This window comes from Corvus brachyrhynchos, unplaced genomic scaffold (genome assembly GCF_000691975.1).
Source record: "Corvus brachyrhynchos isolate BGI_N302 unplaced genomic scaffold, ASM69197v1 scaffold245, whole genome shotgun sequence".
Lineage (NCBI taxonomy): Eukaryota > Metazoa > Chordata > Aves > Passeriformes > Corvidae > Corvus > Corvus brachyrhynchos.
The window spans coordinates 5,597,495-5,612,915 of NW_008238988.1; the positions used below are offsets into that span (position 1 = coordinate 5,597,495).

General features: G+C 52.4%; 1 protein-coding gene across 4 annotated transcripts in view; it reads right to left on the reverse strand.

Moving 5' to 3' along the window:
• The window catches only part of FRMD6 (FERM domain containing 6), a 38,238-nt gene extending 35,987 nt beyond the window's left edge, over positions 1-2,251 (reverse strand). For 2 of the 4 annotated variants that reach the window (XM_017738902.1, XM_017738901.1), the window contains exons 1-2: positions 1,821-2,251; positions 1,523-1,595 (exon numbers count right to left, since the gene is read on the reverse strand). The gene's annotated coding sequence lies outside the window, so the exon portion shown is untranslated. Of the gene's footprint in view, positions 1-1,522; positions 1,749-1,820 lie in introns of those variants that run through there. The other 2 variants (XM_017738904.1, XM_017738903.1) reach the window with 1 other exon arrangement.
• Positions 2,252-15,421: the final 13,170 nt, after the last annotated feature.

The window sequence follows — 15,421 nt, forward strand, 5'->3', positions numbered from 1 at the left end:
GCCTTGGACACTGCCAGGGATCCAGGGGCAGCCACAGCTGCTCTGGGCACCCTGTGCCAAGGCCTCCCCACCCTCTTCCCAATCTCCCATCCAGCCCTGCCCTCTGGCACTGGGAAGCCATTCCCTGTGTCCTGTCCCTCCATCCCTTGTCCCCAGTCCCTCTCCAGCTCTCCTGGAGCCCCTTTAGGCCCTGCAAGGGGCTCTGAGCTCTCCCTGGAGCCTTCTCTTCTCCAGGTGAGCACCCCCAGCTCTCCCAGCCTGGCTCCAGAGCCTTGGAGCACCTTCTTTGTCTCCTCTGGACTGGCTCCAGCAGTTTGACAGTATCTGTGCCAACATCAACCTTGCAGGTGATTTCAAATCAGGAAAGACCAGCCATGAAGCATAAAGTGCTCCTGAGCCCTTGTCCCCAAACTGTGTGACCCAATGCAATCCGGAAGGGATCCCTGCCAAAAACACCCGAGGAACACCTACTCATACACATATATATAAAAACCCAAAGGCTACAGGCAGCTTGGAATTCAGCAATCCCAGCTCATTCCTCAAGTTATGGAAGCTGGGAAGCAATAGGCACCAGGACCGAAGGCAGAGCGCTGCACCCACTGCCCAGAGCACCCTTGGGTGGGTGGCTGTGGAAGATGGAGCTCTGGAAGCCCTGCGCCAAGGGAACTGGATCTCTCCCAGCTGCCGGGTGCAGGGTGGGAGCAGAGGTGCCCCCAGGACCTCACTCAGCCTCCCACAGCAAGGACTGGTCCCCTGCCCACACCCAGCCTTGCCCTCCCACTCCCACCACCGTTTCACTTCGATCCCACTTCACCGGGACCTTCCCTTCTCGTCCTGTAGGGGTTGGTGGAGGAAAACTCCCGATGTCACATGGCAGAGAACAAAAGGAGCTGTTTTTAACCAAACAGATTCAGCTTTGACAAGGACAGGGCGATGCCACGTTGCTTCTCCCACAGGAATCAGTCCGGCACAATCATGGCGGGTTTGCTGACAAGGAGCACACCCCATCCACTCCAACACTTCCACCTCTGGCCGCTGCCAGGATGGGAGAAATCTGGGGCTTGGCACAGGCAAAAGGTGGAAATCACACCAACAAAACCAAGGGAAAACCCACAATCCAAGCAAACGGCATTGCACCGGGAGCTCAGGGTTTTCCCGAGACCATACCATCCTCCACAAGAATTCTCAGGCATCTTCACCACTCCTGGCACAGCTCTTGTGCCAAAATGCCGTGATAAAGGAAAAACATGGCCACAAGGAGCATGGCTGCCAACACTTGGCCAACCGTGTCCTCAGCAGGAGAAGGCAAAGCTTCCCGACACCATGATTTCTCTGAGGTCCTCTGCTGAGTTTCCAGCAGGTGGGAAGGATTCCACAAGCCATGGAAAACACCTGGACAGGCACCTCTCAGTCAACACCACAGCTCCACATCTCCAATGTCCCCACCAGTACCAGGTCACCACCTGCCCCCACCACTCCCTTCCCTCCCCAACACCATTAAAACAGGCCCTTGTTTCCCTACCTGGTGCTGGGAACATCTATGAGTCAGGTTCCTCCAGCAGCTCCATGGTGAGCTCGGCGTTGTCTCAGCACAGCTGGAAGATAAAACCACCAAGAGAAAAACTCAGTGTCCCTGCAGGGATGGCGTTTTTCAGAGCAGGTTCCTCCTGCGTGGCCGCTGGGAGCCCATCCCGCAGGAGCCGTGGGGCTCTCCACGTCCTCCTGGGCTGGTGAGGTGCCAGGATCCCTGGGAATCGTGCTCTGCTTGGAAGGACCTACCCTTTTTGACTGGTGTCCAACCCCAAAGCGCGTGTTCTTACCTGCTCAATGGAAGACAAGGGAAGGCCGGACCACCTTTCCAAGAAGCACATGGATCTCAGCAGGGTGTGGATCTCCTGCTCTTCACCCAAATGTTGTTCAGGAGAAAAGGGGGCTGCGAAGTTGTGGGAAGCTGGAGAAAAGAGGTTGGGGGAGCAAATGCTCCTGCAGCTGGTGCCGGCACGGCTCTGCCGGTTGGTTCACAGCGGAGCTGTGATCAACAGGGATGGGGATGTCAAGCTGGGACTTGTCTCCTCAGCAAGGAAAGGGAACAGCAGAGATTACTAAGCGATGCAGGAATGTGGTTTGTTTAATATGAGCCATCAACACAGAAGAGTAAAATAATGACAGATGTGTAATCACATTTCCTGAGTCTAAAACCATGAGATCGAGAATTTAAACACCACTTTTCGCAAGATCAAGAAGAGGAGCCGTTTGGCTAAGAACTCATTTGGTTACTAATTTCCTCGGCATTAAATCAGCTGTTTCCCCAATCTCTTGACAGGCTTTGCTCCAAGGACAGGGCTGGTCCCTGGCTTGCTTTGATGTGAGGGTAAGCGGAGAGGGAAGATGCTTTGGAAACGTGGATACACCAACTGACCGAGCTGGCCTGGATCAGAGGCTCCTCAGCGTTGCTTAATTGGTTTATTTTAATGAAAGATGGCGAGATAAATTTCACATGGATCTTTATCGGGGGAGCGGCGAGTGGTGGGAGACAGAAACCCGTAGCTGGGTTAAGCCAACCTTCCAAGGGCAGGATGGGGAAAAGGGAGCCCTTTCCCCATCATGGAAAACCAGAATTCCTGCAAGGTTGGCCTGCAGAAGACGCGTGGCTGAGGGACACCAGACCCGAAGCCCACCAAGACTGGGGAATGAAACCTCTGCTCAGCCCCTGGAAGTGGCGTTTTTCCCAAAGGTCATGGGTGCAGGACCTGGAAGGGAGCGGTTCCGTGGTGGGGTAGGGCTGGGAGGGAACGGTGTCATTTGCTTGTCAGATGTTTCTATTTGTCTCTTGAGATCAAAAGTGGGAAAAGCACCAAGGAGGGAAGGTGCTGCTGGCACAGGAGCCGGCTTTAGAAGGACTCCAGTCTGCCTCTCTTCTGGATTTGGGAAGCATGTTCCCTGTCCTAAAGGGCTGGGGGTGTTCACCTGGGGAGGAGAAGGCTCCAGGAAGCCCCTTCCAGTGCCTAAAGAGGCTCCAGGAGAGCTGGAGAGGGACTTGGGACAAGGGGATGGATGGACAGGACACAGGGAATGGCTTCCCACTGCCAGATGGGATACTGGGAAGAAATTCTTCCCTGTGAGAGAGGTTTAGGAAGCTGGGAAAGCCAAAAAAGAGGTCCCCAAAGGTGCAGGACCACTCTCCCAGGTTGTGGGAGACACGGAGAACATTTAAGGCCTAACAGGAAGAATAAAGAACAAAATTTGTTCGTTTATTTTGTATTTTCCTTCGTGTCCCTGTGTTGGATCTCACCGGTGCTGGTGGGGCTCATCCCTGCTCGCTGCTGGAGGAGCTGTGCCAACCCTACAGCTGATGTCCCCACAGAGCAGAGGAACCAGAAGCTCACACCTCCCTGCTGTGAGCCTGGGAATGTTCCTACATTTCCAGATAACTGAACAAAGTGGTTCCTCCCCTGAAGGTTCTTAACGAGCAGCGTCCCCGTATCCATGACCACATCCATGCTTTCCTCTCTGACTTTATTAGAGCCCACGAAGCTGCTGCCTCCTGCCACTGAAGAGACAGCTCCCTCCCCTAAACGGACTTTAATTAGCTCAACTCCCTGCTACGAGCTATTCCAGTGACACCCATGCTCCAATTAAGTCATGGTTTCACCCCAAATTGTGCAGAACTTGGACATGACTTGTCCCTGGCTGGTGGGGACCGGCTCCAGCCTGGGGAACTGGGGAGCAAATCACTGGTCACTGCATAAAATCATGGAATCCCAGGATGGTTTGGGTTGGAAGGGACCTCCTAACCATCTCATTCCACTCCCTGCCGTGGGCAGGGACACCTTACACTCTCCTAGCTTGCTCCAAGCCCCGTCCAACCTGGCCTGGAACACTTAACGTGGCCTTGAACTCTCATGATGCAAAGGGATAACTTGGAAAACAGGGAAAACATCCCTTGCAGCGGATTTGGGAGCCTGTGGAAGCATTCCTGGAGCAGCCATAGGAGGCAAAGCAACCTGCCAGCCCTGCCTGTGTGGAGCAGCTCACCCTGTTCCCGGGGCACTGACGGCTTCCTGGGAGCGCCGTGGCCTCCGCTCAGGGCTGCCATCCCGTTGTCACCCGCGTTGTGAGGAGTCACCTCGGAAGGGGGGGATGCAGATGGGCTGAGTCAGCCGCTCCCAGCTGTGCACAGCAGTCTAGACGGCGGCTGATGTGGAGACATTTCCTCTGCGAGATACCTGCGCCACGTCCCCACATCAAAGGGCCCTGAGCTGCTCAAGTGAGGATATAATTAAACCACCCCACGGCAAGAGTTTCTCCCAGGGCCGGCTGATCTCCCTCTGCAGCTCTGTCCCTCGGGGTGGTGGCCTCTGTCACCCTCCCAGGAGGATTTGGTGGCCGTAGCAGGATCTGCTGTCCCACATTTTGGGGGGGGGTCGTGGCTGTTTTGTGCTGACCCTGCTCTAAAAGTCGGAACCCAAAATATTTTCCAAGCCAACCATGCTCTGCTCCAGCTTCCTGGCAAGGAGAGGAGCCCTGTGCAAGGACAGAAGTGTCAGGAGCTCCTTAAACCCTTTTTCCTGACAAATAGCTCCAAAAGCCAAGCAACAGCCTGGGCAGACTCTGGGAAGAGCAGGAGGAAGCTGAAGGCCTGGAAGTCCTTGCAAACACCACCACAGCCTGCCAGCAACTCACTCCATAGGTGACCAAGCATTGAAATGCAGCAGGATGCAATTTTCATTTCAGGGAAAGCCCAGGAAAGCAGACACACAACCAGAGGAACCAGCTCCGTGTCACTCCTTGCTGTGAAGAGCATCAGAGTCTCATCTTTGCCTGTGCAAAAAACCCCAAGAAACCCAATGCCTTACAGGTGGGAGATGCTGGATGGTGTTTCCCCTTTTAGTGGGGATTTGTGCAGCTGGACCATTGAACAGAGCCAGCAGCTGACCACAAAAAAAGAGAAGATTGGCACAAACAAGAATTGAAGCTCTGGTGGGCAGGGAAAAAGGATCCCACCATGGATCCTACCCACAGCACCAGCAGGGCCAGGTGTAACATTGCCTTAACAAAGGCAGGGAGGGGCTCCTCAACTTGCTGTTAAAACCTAAGCGCCACAGAACATCCATGAAGCTCACATTAAAGGATTAAACGCTGGCAGGAAGATCCCAGGAGGCGGTTGTCCACCAAAAAAAAACCCCACTCCATTAAGTGAAGCGTTGATGCTGCACTCTTAAATTACAAACTTAAAGAAAATCATCTGTTTAAAGGTAGGTCTCATCCACCCAGCTGCATCTTCAGATGGATTACCCCACAAAAGGGGGTTATTTAGTAGGGTGATCTTCTCCCCCATGCACGACTTCAACCATCTGAGCCTTAAGTGACGTGTCACAGAATCCCAGAGCAGTCTGGGTTGGAAGGGACCTTAAAAATCATCCCAGCCCACCCCCTGCCATGGGCAGGGACACCTTCCACTGTCCCAGGTGGCTCCAAGCCCCAGTGTCCAGCCTGGTCTTGGACACTTCCGGGGATCCAGGGGCAGCCACAGCTGCTCTGGGCACCCTGTGCCAGGGCCTGCCCACCCTCACAGGGAAGAATCAAAGCTGTCCTTGTGCAGCCCTGATGGCTTGATGGTCATCTTCTCTCATCTTGGAATTGATTTTCCATTTTCCAAGAGAAGAGTTTCCCTCTGTTTTTCCCTTTCTTTATCCTCTGTTAAATCCAAACTCCACTGTGAGCACAATTTGGGCTCCTGCAGCTGCACCACGGCCTCATTTCCCAACAGAGGCAGCCAGGGAAGGCTTACCTGGGAAGCGTGGTGGGATTAAAAAAGAACACCCCTTTGAAATGTGGAAACCTCGTTTCAAGCTGAGTAAGGATTTGAGGTAAGGAATATTCTAGGAGCGAGCCAATGCAAAGTGACTTTTAGGATTCATTCTGTCTCCAGCCTGATCTGGAAGCCGCTGCAGATGTAGATGGTGGGTGACTTTGAGATGAGAGGGACAGTATAGACGCAAAGAGAATAAAGGTGCAGTGACATGATTTTATGGGCTGGGTAATATTCTGTAGAATATAATAATATAGGGAATATGAATACATACCCTGCCCAGACAAGAGTTCATCCATGTGTTCATCCCACAGGATGCTGGACAGAGGGCGAGAGCTGGGCATCAGCATGCCTTATCCAGGAGCATGAGGGGCCAAGGGGCAGCAGTTATTCACTAATTATTCAATTATTTCACTCCACAGGGTGAGCAGGAGGACCTCTGGCCCAATGCTGTGCTCCCAGAGCCATTCCCCTTCCTCCCACAGCTTTTGCAGATCTGCTCCTTATAGAGGAGCAAAACACCAGCTTGAATTTGAGGCAGGAGGAATTACCCAACCTGACTGCCCTGAGCAGTTCCAGGGCACTGCAAATGCAGGAACTTGTCAGAGCTGCAGCTGATTTGCAGATTATTTATTTGCTTATTAGATCACATTTGGCTGATGGCTGCTGTGATCCTCCAGAGCACGAGCTCAGAGATCTTCCCTGGAGACCCACCAGCGTCTGGCTCGATGGCCAGCTCTGAGACATCCCTAATTAACCAGTTTTGCCTTTCTAATTGAGCCCTGGAAGTCAGCCAGCAAGAGCAGGAGGCGTTCACCTGGCTGCCACCCTTTGATGACAGCAGTGGAGGTGAGGAGGAGGAGGTGGTGGCCTGCCTGAAGCTGTGCCACGTGTCCTGTCACAGCCCCGACCTGCTGAGACCTCCTGTGGGGCCTGAGCTTGTCTCAGCCCGGATGTGTGTGCTGGAAAAAGGTCCTTCATTCCTATGCCAACGCCTCTCCTGGCATGGGAGGGGGTAGAAGGGGCTCTCAAGGTGAGCAGAGCCCTGCACAAAGTGTCACTGCAGTATTTTCCCAAGGGGTTTGCTCTGTGTCTATTCTGGGGGAACATTCCAAACTCTGCTGCCATAGGAGCTGTTGTACCACTGGAGCATCCATCAACCTGCCTGGCAAAGCTTTCCCCACGTGGAAAAGCTTGCCCACCTCTGGTGCATCAAGGACCTCTTCCCATCCCACCTTCTCCCTGCACCATTGACAGGATCTTCTCCAGGGATCTGACGTTCCTCCCCAAATCCTGCTCTTCCCATCCCACCTTCTCCCTGCACCACTGACAGGATCTTCTCCAGGGACCTGATGTTCCTCCCCACACCCCGCTCTCCCCCCCCCACCAAGCCCGTGCTGTGTCTCATCCTGCCCCTCCGAGGCATGCACCCCTCTGGCACAGGGAATGCCTCTTCCTGACACAGCTCAAGCACTGGAAAAATGCGTCCCAGCTGGCTGGGGCTGTGCGAGCAGCACGCCGTGGGCAGGCATCCCAAATCCGCCTCTTCTCCAGCTCCATCCCACCATCCCTCGCCCTCCTTCGCCTCCCTCTTCCTCTCTGCTCTCCCCCGCCTGTGAAACAAGGAGGCTTTGTCTGCTCGCCCCGTTCGGAGCAGCACGAACGGCCTGAACTTTCCCTGAGTGAGTTTTTCCCCTCCAGCAGGATTTTGTGCTGTGCCGATGCCAGGGATTAACTAAGAACATGACTCAACGAACCAGTTCAGACCAAGCAAGAACAACCCTTCATTTTTCTTCCAAGACTCCGGCTCAGCCCAGCACAGGCTGTTCTGGAGCATCAGAAAAGGGTAGTTAACTTGAAATATGACTTTTTAAACAGTTTATTACTTTTCCTGTCCTTTGTGTTGCAGCTGGTATGGGAGGATGATGGAAATGCAATCAAGGAGATCATTCCAAGGTGGTTTTTCCCTAAATTTGCTGTCTGGTTTCAAGGTTTCCCTGTGAGATCCTAGCACGTATTTCACAGAAGTGACACTTGCCAGGGGATGGAGATGGACATTTCCAGGAAGGATGAGATCCCCAGTTTTTGCTTCATAGAATCATGGAATCATTAAGAAAAGACCTCCAAGATCACTGAGTGCAATGTTAGCCTAGAACTAAGTCCACCACTAAACCACATCCCACAGCTGGTCAGGGCCATGCTGGAGGCTGGAGCTGCTCTTTGGGATTGGAGCTGCCATTTCCATGGAAAGCATCATCAATGTTGTGTTTTTCCTTGCTGTCCTAGAGCCACTTCCAAGCCTGAGAGCCCTGATGCTGCCAGGAGCTCGCCAGGAACAACCTGCACTGCTCAGGATTGCCCAGGTGGGATTCCACATGTGCATTGCACATGCTGGATGAGAGACATGTAGGAGACATTGGTGAGGCCCTGGAACAGGTTTTCCAGAGAAGCTGTTGCTGTCCCATCTCTGGAAGTGTCCCAGGCCAGGTTGGACGAGGCTTGGAGTGACCTGGGATGGTGGAAGGTGTCCCTGCCCATGGCAGGGGTTGGAACAAGATAAGCTTTATGGTGCCTTCCAACCCAAACCATTCCATGATTCTGTGATTCTATCTCTCCCTTTGCTTTCTTGTGGATGACATGGAAAAGGAGAAGGATATGAGGCAGGAGAATGGTGTGTGAAGCAGCAGTGCCCAACTGTGGGGCAGAAAAACCTCCTCAGCTTTGGGAGCACCAGGAGAGGACATGGGATTGATGTGGAGCACTGGAGGTTTGTCCTGCACATAGCTCAGGAATTTGGAGAGAAGGAAACCAGGAGGTCCTTGATGGCAACATAACATCTACACCCAGGAGAAATCCTGCAATCAACCGGGACAGTCCCAGCCGGGAAAGAAGCCAGACCAGCTCGGGATTGTGCCAGACTGGGCAGTGACCTGCAAGTGCAACCCAGGGAGAACAGCTCTGAAGCGCCGTGGAGGTGGGAAATCAGCTCCTCCTGCACCTGCAACGAGCTCCAGAGAGAGAAGGTGTCCAGAGAGGGGCTCTGGAAAAAGTGTCCTGAGGGTGAGGAGCGCACAGCCCTGTGTGTCATGTAGGAATTTCACGTTGGAATGTCCCCAGCCCCTCTGGAGCCAGAGTAGAGTCGTATCCCTGGCATCACTGTCAGCCCAAACACAGCCTGGGCTCCTCATCATCCAGCAAACAGATGGGCTGGGAATTGCTTCCCCTGCAAGATTCCAGGGGGATGGACAATTTCAGTGCAGTGGTACCTGAGCTGTGGCAATTCCAGGCCCATGTCTCTGATTCCCTCTGCGACACCTGCCAAGTGTGGCAGGCACCTGCTTGCAGTCTGGGGAGGAAAACCAAGGTGTCACCTCCACTTCCCTTAAAAACCACCTCACTGGGCTTCCCAGAAAGCGGATCAGGGACTGAACACACTCTGTGTCCGCGCTTGGCAGGAGGGATAAGCAGTGGGAAGGTGCCTTAGATCCCAGACAGAGCAGGGGGACAGGGATGAGCCGTGGGTTTGCAACACGAGGGTTTTTCCATGGGGAGAACCAAGCAAAGCCAGAGCGGGTGGGAGGGAAGGTTTCCCAGTGTTGAAATGTTTCATTTGGATGTTTTTCTACAGGAAACTTTCTGCTTCCAAACAACCAGCGCTTTCTGTTCAGCAGTGACCTCAGTGGGAAGAAAAATTGCTGCACAAAAGGGACGGGGAGCTGACGCCAGGAGCAAAACCTCGGTGCTGGTCCCACGAGCAGCTCTGGGTGGGTCCAGACAAAGCGTTTTTCGGAGCTTTTGTAAAAGTAGTGGAATAAAAATCCCTCAACAATCTGGCTTTTTTTTTTTTTTTTTTTTTTTTTTGAGAACTGTGGAGCACAGTTGGTTTGGACTCCCTACACCAGAACCTTCCCAGCTTCCTGGCTTGGCCCCTACAGCAAAAGTATCCAAATCTTTCCCATTTCTTCATCTCTCTGGGCTCCTTTTGCTCACGCATGTTAATAGAAAAAACAACACCGCAATTTATAAACCCTGCAAGAATCCTGAGGGCCTCATTAAAACCCTTCCCTGTGAGGGTGGGGAGGCCCTGGCACAGGGTGCCCAGAGAAGCTGTGGCTGCCCCTGGATCCCTGGAAGTGTCCAAGGCCAGGCTGGATGGGGCTTGGAGCACCCTGGGACAGTGGAAGGTGTCCCTGCCCATGGCAGGGGGTGGAACAAGATGGGATTTAAGATCCCTTCCAACCCAAACCATTTCAGGATTCTGTGATGTTGATCCACCCTCAGAGCATTCATCTGGTTTTATTCCTCTTTCTGCATTATTGACTCCTTTATTTCCATGGGAATCGGGGCAATTTCTATCCATATATTCATCCATTCATATATTCAGGGGAGCAACTGCCTTTTGGTGACTACCAATGGCCCTTCCCAATAATACCTTCTCCAGATGGAAGGGATTTCCCAAAAGATTCTTCACTATTTTGAACCCTGAGCAGTCGATTTGGGGTGAATTTTGTTCTCCAGGGAGAGCCACCATGGATCACATCCGTGGTAGGAGACACCCAGGACAGATTTCCCATTAAAACTGCCAACAAAACCGAGCCATGGTTTGGCAAACTGTGCACTCCAAATGTCTCAAAAAGAGTTTTGGACTAAAAAGTCCTTTTCCTGCATGTTCTGCAATTATTTCACTCCAACACTGAGCTCAATTAATTCCAAAGTACACTTGAGAGAAGAAAGGAGAGAAGATGAAGCCTGCACTCTAATTTTCTGGAGCGTTAGGCCTGTGGCAAAACACATCTCAGCTAAGCCATCCATGAGATTTGCTTCCCAATCCCAGGCCAGGAGTTTTCCAGAGGACACATGGGCAAGTCATCCCAGCCTGGGAATACCATTGGGATTCAGAAGTGCTTTCCAAGAAAATGCCAACCAGGTGTTTTTCCACCCTCTGGAAAGAATCACCCAGGTGCTTCAGGACCCCTTACCTGGAACGTGTTGCTGCATCCAGGACTGGGCATTTCCAATTCCCCAATTGCTGCCATGACCCCGCTTCATTGCTTTAATTTGTGATGTTTTCCACAATTTCATATGGATAGAAACCCCGGCATCTCCCACTAGATATCCATGCTGGAATTTGAAGGAGTTGAGGCTGGAAAAGCCCTCCAAGATCATCAAGCCCAGCAGTGCCAAGCCTACCCCAAGTGCCACATCCACACGGGATGTGTAACCCTTCCCTTCTCCACGTTTTTTTTTTTGCAGAGCTGAGCAACCGACACCAGCTTTTTGTCTGGAAAAAACCTCTGGGAGAGGAAAAATTAGGGAAAAGCATCCCTTGCAAAAAAGGGGTTTTTTATGTCCATCTCTGTTAGGAGCCCACCAATGAGCTGTTGCAGGTGGAGCGTTTTTCTCCATGCCTTGGATTGCCGTCGGATGTTTGGAGCTGCTGCCTGCCAGGATTGCTGGGAGTGCGCTCCATGTTTGCAAACTCATTTCAAAAATGTCTTGGAATCTGCCAGGAAACAAAACTCCAAAGAGAAACCGGACAACTGGGATGAATCTGGGCCTTTCATTCCAGCTCTGATTGAAAAAGATAACCCATCTTGTCATGGAGAGGGAAGTTTGTCCCTAAAGGGAAAGTCAAAACGTGCCCTCGTGAGGAGGGTCAGCCATATTCCCGCAAAATACCTCGGTTTTGATGGAATCATCGTTCTCTGCCAGGAAAATTGCTTTGTAACACAATACCAGCCCCTGGGAAATAGGATGTGACAGAAACCATCCACCAGGACCATGCCAAGGAGGAGGTGGTACCAGGGCGTCGCTGCTCCCAAGGCGTGCTGGGAGATTATCCCAAGTTTACCTTGGCTCCAGAAGACCCTTCCAAGTTTTCCATGTGTCTCTGAGCTGACATTTAAAGCTGACATTCTGGCTGGCTACAGAGTTCTGCTCTAATTCCATTCCAGTGTTTTCCTCGTCATTAGCTCCTTCCTGGCCTGATCCAGAGTCGTGTTTTCTCTGGGAACAGTTGTGTTTTGGATCTCCTCCTTGTCAGAGGCTTCTCCCAGGAGGGCTTTGAACCAGAAGGACTTTTTCCAGTTTTCAGGACTCGCAGTGACCTCATTGTGTTCTCTGGGCACGGATCAGAAGTTTAATGTGAAGAAAAATAAAAGTATTAATCCAAAGATTAGGTTTGCAGGGAAAAGCGGCGAGCTGGGAAAAACAAGGTATAAGTCATGAGAGTATCAGTTCAATACCTCAAGAATAAAAAAAGCCTCAACCCACAGACTACCTCCCCCTCCAAAAAACGTGAAGAATTCCCACTGCTTCACAGGAAGTTCGTTACGCTCGTTGTTTTCTCTTTTTAAGACTAATATTTTGATTTTTAAAACTTCTCTCATGAGCACAAGGCCACCTGCTCCGTGCCCAAGAACAACTGGCTGGGCTTTGGATGTGCTCCCTTTGGATGAGCCTGGCTTTGGGAGCTGCCAAACAAACTCCCTCGGCTCTACTGGGATCCCATGGGCACAAGGCAGGAGAGGTTGGGTTGTGTCTGCATCCAGGTGCTGATTTGGGCTGAAAACTCTGAATTTTTGGAGCAGCACACGGGGGTTTCATCCCAGCTATCAGCGAAGTGGGGTTTGATGCTGCTGCCGCTTCTGCTCAGGGTGGAGACGACACAAACACGCCCGGGAAGCTCTCACAAGGCACCTGGGGCTGTGCAATGCTAAGCTCAGCTCAAAAAGGGTTTTTTTAATGTTTCTTTTTAATTACGATGCTCCTCAGCGACAGCGGAGCAGGAGCAGGGGCTGCTTTTCTCTCCCCAGTCTTCTCAGTGCCATCTATCTCCCAACAGTTCATTTTAATTATGCAATTACAGTGCGTACAAAGCTTTCTGTGAGCTCCAGTGGATAATTAAAACAGATGGGGAGCTTAATGGGACCAACTCCTTTTTCTTCTTTTAATTAATGTGTTAACAGTTTATGGGCCAGCCTGTGGAGATCTGTTCGTCAGCAGCTCTTGGGGGTCCACAAGTCCCCCTCATGTGCACAGCCCTGTCATGGGCATGGAGGTGCTGTCCCAAGGGTGGTCTCCAGAAGGTCCCCACACACCTCACGTGTCACCTCCGTGGTGTCCTGTCACTGGTAAGGCATGAACACCCTTGAGGTGGTGCTGGATGGATGGAGGTTTCCAGGAATGCACAGATCTCCTGCGGGTCCGGGATATTCCAAACATCTCAGGAGATCATCTCAAGTCTCTGCTGGGAGAGATGGTGGAGGAAGAGGAGGAGGCAGGCGTGGACACATGAGTTCCAGGGCAAAATCCACTCCGATTTCAACCTGTGGGGATGCAAAGTGCTCTTGGGGACAAGGTGTGGGGCCCAGCAGTGGTAGCTCTCCAGGGTGGAAGACCAGGGAAGAGATGGGGCAGGATAGAACCATGGAATCCCTGAGCGATTTGGGTTGGAAAGGACCTTAAAGCCCATTCCATTCCACCTCCTGCCATGGGCAGGGACACCTCCCACTAGCCCAGGCTGCTCCAAGCCCCGTCCAAGCTGGTCTAGCCACAGCTTCTGTGGGCACCCTGTGCCAGGGCCTGCCCACCCTCAGAGGGAAGGAGCCCTCTGTTTGCTCAAGGTGACTTGGAACTCCAGGATAAGGCAACAAGCAGCTGTGGAATCTTGGTGGCCTTGGGAATTAGGAGCTGTGTCCAGCTAGTGTTGACACAGGCTCAAACAGGCATCAAATGATGCAGGTGAGAGCATCCAAAAGAAGGTGGGTCCCCTACCTGCCCCTATTTAACCTGCTGAGCTCACAGAGCACCAGGAAAAGGGTTCATGAGGATACTGGAGAAGTTAATGGGATAAAAATCCACCAGTTGCTAAACTCCCAAAAGCCTCATCAGGAAGCCCCTGAGCTGGACAAGTGAAATGAAATATCCATCGCTGAGAGACTCTCATGGGACAGGATGGGCTGGGAGCATTAAAGGTCTTTTCCAACCTGAAGGATTCCAGGATTAATTTAATCCATAACTGACTTCAGCAGGGAAGTCTGTGTTCTGCAGGCAAAGCCTGAGAGAAAGAAGGAAAGAAGGGTTTGGAGAGCAGCTCCCAGTCCTGTGGGCGGCTGCAGGCACATTCCAGGAGCAGCCTGATAAACTGATAATGTTTTGTAAGCTGGCCCTGATTGCAGCAACAAGCAAAGCACGGGGCAAAACTGCAGCAGAATCCCCTCCAGCCCACCACTGGACTGGGGATAAATCCCAGCACTTGCCTTGGGCTCTCTTGGGCCACTGGGATGAACTCCCTGAAAAAACAGCGCTTTTGTGGGAATGCTCTCTGAGCAAAACAAGGCCACTTGATGCCATTCAACAGGAGAACCCCCCTGCAGAGATTTGCTTTGCCCAAGCCCTGATGCTCTTCCAGGCTTGGAGTGCTGAGCTCCCACCAGGAGCTCCCACACCAAGTTTTTCCTGCCAAAACCATGGCTGAGGGATGAGCAGGGCTGGTCCAAGTGAGCTGACCAGCTGAAATAATAATCCCGTGGTCAAGGGGAAAACAATGAGTTATTCCTGAGAGCCCTGGGGTTTTGTCTGGATTTGGTTTCACGATTTTTAATCGCAGAGGGGCTCTGCAGCTCCACAGAGGACTCAGAGGTGCGAAATTAAGGATGAGCCGAGCTCAGGGATGTGCACAGGAGGCAGATGGGGCTGGAGGGAACAGGGACACACACACACACATGCTGCAGGCTGGCTTTTCCCCACATCTGCAGCCCAGCTGTTGGGCCACAGCTCAGCATTGCACAGCTTTTCCAGCTGAAAAATGTTAATAGCAGGGAGAGGGACACCTCTGTGAGGGAAAGCACAGCTCAGCAGCCACATTCCAGCACCGGGAGAAGCTTTGCATGGCACTGGAGGCATTTGGATGCTGGGGGAATGGACTTGGAGGAAAGCATCCAACCCTTTCCGGGCTAGACCACAGGGATGTTCTCAGCCATGCCAAGCACGCTGTCCCCAGTGAGGGTCACTCAGTAGGGCCGGTATCAATCATCTCGTGATAAGCCCTGTCCCCAGTCTGGGCTGTCCCAGCTCCCCTCCTGCCCCTCTCCAGCCCTTCCATTGCACAAGGAGCTCATTGCTACAACAGGAATTGCAAAAAGCCCCGTGGAAACTGCTTGTCTCAGCCAACCCCAAACATCGCTGTACACACAGCATAAAATTTAGTTACTTTAAACTTGCATTTTTTGGCTCAACTCTCCCGGCCACATCCTGAGCCCGAATGGATTGAATTACGGAGCACGAAATAAATTCCATCTGAGCGGGCTGCAGCCCTTGTCTCCCTGAACAAAGGCTGAGGTGTTCTCTTTGCTTTTTTAGTTTTTGTCTCCTGGAAGAAAACAAGCTGATTTTGTCCATGTGGAGGAAGAGAGGCCGGGACACTGGGAAGAGCCGTGTTAGCCACGATTCCCTGGCATCAGCCAGAGCTGAAGAGACACCATCCATTGCCTCTGCATCAGTCCCTGGACCGTGATGTTGCTGCCTGCAGCTTCCTGCTGGCAAATGCCATCTGATGTGGCAGTGCCACCTCTCTTTGTCCCCTCTCCTTTGGAGCAGGGACCACAG